Here is a 7,216-nt window from a genome sequence, read left to right as displayed (position 1 = left end):
GTAGCTCTTGGCCCTCAAACCATCAACCAAGCATTTTCCATGCATGATGGCTAAAAAACCAAGCTTGTACAAGCTTAATGAGTGCAAAACAAGACTCAACAAAACCACTACCCTATCATGCATGATCAAGGGTGATGGTGACTAAGGAAAATGGCACGTTTCATCACTTTAAGTATAAAACATCCCATGTTCCTCGTGTTCAAATTAGCATCCGATCCGAACACATGCAATGCAACACAAAATATGCTTTATGTTGCCTCTTTTACTTGTTCATTTTGTTTACTCATTTTAGATTACCAATCCATACTTTAATTGATTAGTTCAAAAGTGAGTGTCTTCTAATGAAAGAGGTGTCAACCAAGGGATGATTTAAGGCAAGAGAGAGGTCATGCCTTTGATTAGTGAACCCTCAAAGGAGGATTGAAACCATTGAGCACAAACCTCAATCTCAAGCTTAAACACAACCCTAAGCTTAAACACAACCCTAAAGTTAAACAACCCTCAAAGAAAATTAAAAAGTGAAGAAATGAGGGAGGTTGCAGATATTTAGGTGCTAGAATTAGGCATGAAAAAACATTAAAACATGCAACCAAGACACACAAATGATGCTCAAAGCCCAAAAACGCTAAGCTAGTGAAGGAAATTGCACCACAACTATACAAGACAAAGCTCAAATGACCCAAACAGCCCAAAACAGAGCTAAAGCAGGTCAAAACAGAGGCAAAAACATGCTGAGATCAAGTTACAAAATGCTAGAAAAACATGCTCACATGTGAAGCTATCTAGGCATGCAAAGAAGACACAAGGAGGGGAGGCTAACCCCCCCAATTTTGGACTTCAAAAAAAAAATTTACCACTGAAAAACCTCTGAATTTCAGTGGTCAAAAGGCCCAAAAAGGTTGGTTTAAAAGTGATAAAAAATGGCACAAAAGCTTAACAAACAAAGAGACAAGAAGGGCGGACTACCCCTTAACACAAAGTAACCTCATACCACCATTTTTAGGTCATAAAAACAGAGGTTTTTGAAATTGAAAACCAGGCAAAAAACAGTACAAAAAGATGGTAAAACAAGTTATGCAAAACAAGTTTTAAAGGTGAGTCTTATGCCTCTTGAAGCACAACATAATTTTAGGCAACAAAACCAAGAAAAATCACTTTCAAGAGCTCCAAGAAGGCCTCCTAGAATCTCAGCTCAAAGATAACCAACTTTGGTCAAGGATGTATAGGCAAAGGAGAAGTGTATCTCTACTTGTATGCATAAAGGTTCAAGAGAGAGAAAAATCTAAAGAGAGAGAATTGTAGAGAGGATTATAGAGAGAGAGGCTCCCAAAATTTCTTCCAGCCTTGAAAACAATAGAGAAGGTCCTCTATATATAGAAAAATGAGAGCTCAGTTCGAAAATATCTGAATTAGAGACAGCTGGAGCAGTATGGAACAGCTAGAGGGCAAAGATCTGCAAAATATCTGATTTTTGCACCAATGGCCAGTTGGCCATCACGGGTGGCTGAAAAAACTCACTTTTGACCGACACATGGCCGTCAAACTCCATTCATGGCCGACACACTCCACCAGTGGCCGGCCGGAAAAATCTACTCTCCAGGTCCAACTTCAAATGGGCATTTCTCCTTCATCTAGACTCCTTTGCAAGTCATTCTTGAGTCTAAATTGAAGCCCCGGAAGTCTTCTTTCCAATGGTGGCAGCTTCACATCAAAATTTCAAGTGTGAAAAAAGATATGCCTCTTTTAGTGAAGACTGCTCAGTTTCGGTCCTAACCGGATTCATGCCTAACTTCTCCTCAGCTAGTTTTCTTCCCTCCTCTTCTCTTTTCTTCAACTCCAGACCTCTAAATAAGGTGTTTTGAAAGATTTTTTGAAGAGTTCACCTCTCTTTTATTCATTTTCACTTTGTCCTTGCTCGGTTTACCGAAAAGCATAACATTTAATGAGATACGAGCCTCGGAACATCGTAGAAACTTTTTTCAAAAATATTTTGAAAGAGAGGGTTTTAAGGTCTAAAAATAATTTTGGTCAAAATAGTTTTGGTCCAAAAAGGGGTTGTAAGATTGGGATTTGGAGCTCTTCTTGCCAAAGAAACTGAGCGATTGCACAACATAGCCATTATCCTCGAGCAATCAACCTGTGGCTCCCAAGTCTTATCGGCAGTCAAAAATGAGGTGTCTACAAGGCCCTGCGAGGAACAGTTCCCAGTCCATCCCCTGGCTGGCATGCAACGACCCGCTCTCACCACGGGAGCAGCTCGAGCAGTCTGTCGACAGCCGATGGGTTTGGGACTGGGACCCCTGTGCCCATTCCTCAGAGCCAATCCTTTTCCCGATGATACAAATCCATTTTGCTGACTTCCCTTGCCTACATTGTTCCATCGACCAGAGGCTATTTACCTTGGAGACCTGATGCGGTTATAAGTACAAACGAGCGTGGGAGGCACTCGGTCCTCTGAATTTTCAAGGGCCACCAAGGGTGCACCGGACACCACATGATGTGCGGTGCTCTTCTAGTCGCTCGGCCTTACCTCTGGCCGAGCCATTTCTAGGGTGGGCAAGCTGTTAAACAGAAAAGATAACTCTTCTCGAGGCCTCCGCTAATGTCTCAGGACTCCCTAACATTGTTGTCAGCCGCCACATTCCGGTTCAAGAATTTTAACCCGATTCCCTTTCGAAGCTCGTCCTGAACACGCTCTCTGTCAAGCTTCCCTCGACTCTTAGGATTAACAAACCCATGTGTAAGTGTCGTTCACATGGAACCTTTCCCCTCTTCAGCCTTCAAAGTTCTCATTTGAATATTTACTACTACCACCAAGATCTGCACCAACGGCCGCTCTGCCAGGGCTCGCGCCCAAGGTTTTGTAGCAACCGCTGCACCATCCTACTCATCGGGGCCTGGCACTTGCCCCGACAGCCAAGTATAGGTCGCGCTTATAAGCGCCATCCATTTTCGGGGCTAGTTGATTCGGTAGGTGAGTTGTTACACACTCCTTAGTGGATTTCATCTTCGATAACCACTATCCTACTGTCTTAATCGACCAACACCCTTTGTGGGTTCTAGGTTAGCGCGCTATTGGGCACCGTAACTTGGCTTCCGAATCATCCCGCATCGCCAGTTCTGCTTACCAAAAATGGCCCACTTAGAGCCCTCGATTTTGTGGCGCGGCTCAACGAAGAAGTCGCACCGTCCTACCTATTTAAAGTTTGAGAATAGGTCAAGGGCGTTGTACTCCCAATGCCTCTAATCATTGGCTTTACCTGATAGAACTTGCACTCGGGCTCCAACTATCCTGAGAAAAACTTCGGAGGGAACAAACTACTAGACGGTTCAATTAGTCTTTCGCCCCTATACCCAAGTCAGATGAATGATTTGCACGTCAATATTGCTACGGGCCTCCACCAGAGTTTCGTCTAGCTTCGCCCTGCTCTGGCATAGTTAACCATCTTTCGGGTCCCGACATGCATGCTCACACTTCAACCCTTCTCAAAAGATCAAGGTCGGTCGATGGGGCATCCCACAAGGGAATCCCGTCAATCATCTTCCTTACGCCTTATGAGTTCACTCACCCGTTGACTCGCACAGATGTCAGACTCCTTGGTCTATGATTCAAGACTGGACGAATGGGGAGCTCGTAAGCCGGTGCAGGGAGCGCGCAAATGCTGAAGCAATCCTGAGGGCACGCACTGCCAGCCACGATCGAGGCAAAGGCATCTCTACGGGCTTTTCGACTGCCCGGGCTTTGGCCTCTACCCTAATCCCACCGGTCTATGCCCCGCATCGATCGATGGACCAGGCCGCACCGATCCACGTCCTATGTCAATCAGCGGACTGACTAGTTGCCGTTCCACATCCGACTGGGGCGCATCGCCAGCCCCCATCTGCTTTCCTCCCAACAATTTTAAGCACTCTTTGACTCTCTTTTCAAAGTCCTTTTCATCTTTCCCTCGTGGTACTTGTTTGCTATCGATCTCTCACCCATATTTAGCCTTGGAAGGAATTTACTGCACAATTAGGGCTGCATTGCCAAACAACTTGACTCGCAGACAGCACATCATGGTACGACAGGGTCCGGACACGACGAGGCTCTCACCCTCTCCGGCGCCCCTATCTAAGGGACTTGGGTCCAGTCCATCGCTGAGGACGCTTCTCTAGACTACAATTCGAACAATGGGGTTACTCCATTTTCAAGTTGGGTGCTTCCCAGTTCGCTCGCCATTACTAAGGGAATCCTTGTAAGTTTCTTTTCCTCTACTTATTAATATGCTTAAACTCATCGGGTAATCCTGTCTGACCTGGGGTCGCGATTGGGGTGCCATGGAAGCAGCGCAACAAGGTCACAACAGACCTCCCGTGACAACTGGAACACACGGGACACGATGCAACGGTTTGTCAACGACCACTCATCGTGACACGTTGTCCGCTACAAGGGACTCATTTTTAGGACAACCTCACGCAGGGGACCAACATCTGCCCCCAACCCTTCAAGGGCAGGGGCGATGCAACATGAGACGCCCAGGCACACGTGGCCTCAACCTAATAGCTTCGGGCGCAACTTGTGTTCAAAGACTTGATGGTTCACGAGATTCTGCAATTCACACCAAGTATCGGGTTTCGCTACGTTCTTCATCGATGCGAGAGCTGAGATATCCGTTGCCAAGAGTCGTTTAATTTTTTTTAAGATGCACCAAGCGTGCCCTCTATGTTCAAATTCCTTGGTGCAATTCGCGCTGGGTTTGTTGGTTTGCCGAGGAATGGCACCTATCGCCCCCAGAGGGGCTCCGAGGGCACTCCCGACAAGAAGCAGAAGGGAGCCAACGACCCGCCTCCTGCTTCCCTAGCGATAATGACAAGTTCGCAGGTCATTCTACTGTGCAGAGGCATCGACAATGATCCTTCCACAGGTTCACCTACGGAAACCTTGTTATGATTTCTTCTTCCTCTAAATGATAAGGTTCAGTGGACTTCTCACGATGTCGCTAGTAGCGAACCGCCCACGTCACCGTGATCTGAACACTTCACTGGACCATTCAATCGGTAAGAGTGACAGGCGGTGTATACAAAGGGTAGGGATATAGTCAACGCGAGCTGATAACTCACGCTTACTAGGAATTCCTCGTTGAATACCAACAATTACAATGATCTATCCCCATCACGTTGAAATTTCAAAGATTACCTGGGCCTGTCGGCCAAGGCTATAGACTCGTTGAATACATCAGTGTAGCGCGCGTTCGGCCTAAAACATCTAACGGCATTACAGACCTGTTATTGCCTCAAACTTCTGTGGCCTGAAGGGCCATAGTCCCTCTAAGAAGCTAGCTATGGAGGGTCACCTCCACATAGCTAGTTGGTAGGCTAAGGTCTCATTCGTTAATGAAATTAACTGGACAAATCGCTCCACCAACTAAGAATGGCCATGCAGCACCATCCATAGAATCAAGAAAGAGCTCTCAGTTTGTCAATCCTTACTATGTCTGGACCTGGCAAGTTTCCCCATGTTGAGTCAAATTAAGCCGCAGGTTCCACTCCTAGTGGAGCCCTTCCATCAATTCCTTTAAGTTTTAGCCTTGCGACCATACTCCTCCCTAAACCCAAAAACTTTAATTTCTCATAAGGTGCCAACGGAGTCCTAAAAGTAACATCCGCTGATCCCTGGTCGGCATCGTTTATGGTTGAGACTAGGATGGTATCTGATCATCTTCAAGCCCCCAAGTTTCATTCTTGATTAATGAAAACATCCTTGGCAAATGTTTTCGCAGTTGTTCATCTTTCATAAATCCAAGAATTTCACCTCTGACTGTGAAATACGAATGCCCCCGACTGTCCCTATTAATCATTACTTCGATCCCAAAGGCCAACGTAATAGGATCGAAATCCAATGATGTTATCCTATGCTAATGTATCCAGAGCATAGGCTTGCTTTAAGCACTCTAATTTCTTCAAAGTACCAGCGCCGGAGGCACGACTCGGCCAATTAAGACTAGGAGTGCATCGTTGGCAAAAGCGACGAGACAACCGGTGCACACCTAAGGCAGACCGGTCGACCCAACCCAAAATCCAACTATGAGCTTTTTAACTATAACTTAAATATACGTTATGGGAGCTAGAATTACTGTGGCTGCTGGCACCAGACTTACCCTCCAATGGATCCTCGTTAACGGATTTAGATTGTACTCATTCCAATTACCAAACTTAAAGAGCCCGGTATTGTGATTTATTGTCACTACCTCCCCATGTCAGGATTAAGTAATTTGCACACCTGCTACCTTCCTTAGATGTGGTAGCTATTTCTCAAGCGCCATCTTCAGAATCGAACCCTAATTCTCCATCACCCGTCACCACCATAATAGGCCACTATCCTACCATCGACAGTTGATAGGGCAGAAATTTGAATGATGTTTTGCCAGCACAAAGGTCATGTGATTCGTTGAGTTATCATGAATCATCAGAGCAATGGGCATGGCCCGCGTCGACCTTTTATCCAATAAATGCATCCCTTCCAAAAGTCAGGGTTTGTTGCATGTATTAGCATATGAATTAGTTCACAGTCTGAATTAGTTCATACTTACACATGCATGGCTTAATCTTTAAGATAAGCGTATGACAACTGGCAGGATCAACTAGGTACCATTCCTTTTTACGACGTCGGCACTGTATAAGCCCAACCGACAAGTTGGTACGGTCAGAGGCAGGCACGGTCATAGCCCGCAACAAGTAACAAGCGTTTAGCAGGGAAACGATGGTCGAAGACCATGTGTACCCATACAAGGCTTTGAATCCGATAACACGAACATAACTACCTGCGAGCCATGCTGCCGACATGGTAACGTGAGGACAGCATGGAACACATGAGATACTTTGGGGTTCACCCAGCGCCACAAGGTGGCAAAACGAATATAGGCACACGATTCGCACCAAATTCCTTTTCTTTAGGTAGGCAACGCAAGAACCCACGCGAGGCTAAAGGGCAAATTTACCCTTCAAGCACGAATAAAGAGGGATGTACCAGAGGAGTTCGCTGCACAGGCAGGGATCCATCCAACTCATACAAACCAATCACAACTCACGCACCACGATGTACACTATGCACCAGCCCTCCAAAACGAATCACACCACGAAGGACTAAGAAGCCCGAAGAACATGCAAAATATTTAGAGAAGCCGAGCAAGCATCGATTAACACGACTGCAAATAACAAAGGCAATAGGCAACTTCTA

The 7,216-nt window shown here is 45.9% G+C and overlaps 1 non-coding gene and 2 pseudogenes across 1 annotated transcript; all 3 read right to left on the bottom strand.

Moving 5' to 3' along the window:
- Positions 1-2,382: 2,382 nt before the first annotated feature.
- LOC145792112 (25S ribosomal RNA) lies at positions 2,383-4,281 on the bottom strand (annotated as a pseudogene).
- A 228-nt stretch (positions 4,282-4,509) lies between these two features.
- Positions 4,510-4,665, bottom strand: LOC114260427 (5.8S ribosomal RNA). The gene has a single exon (XR_003628638.2). It is a non-coding gene; the product is annotated as a 5.8S ribosomal RNA (ribosomal RNA).
- Positions 4,666-4,887: 222 nt separating this feature from the next.
- LOC145792111 (18S ribosomal RNA) lies at positions 4,888-6,627 on the bottom strand (annotated as a pseudogene).
- Between the last annotated feature and the right edge of the window lie 589 nt (positions 6,628-7,216).

This window comes from Camellia sinensis, chromosome 5 (genome assembly GCF_055761805.1).
Source record: "Camellia sinensis isolate YWXY chromosome 5, ASM5576180v1, whole genome shotgun sequence".
Lineage (NCBI taxonomy): Eukaryota > Viridiplantae > Streptophyta > Magnoliopsida > Ericales > Theaceae > Camellia > Camellia sinensis.
The sequence above is the reverse complement of the archived record's forward strand: the minus strand, read 5'-3'. Positions and strand labels throughout refer to the sequence as shown.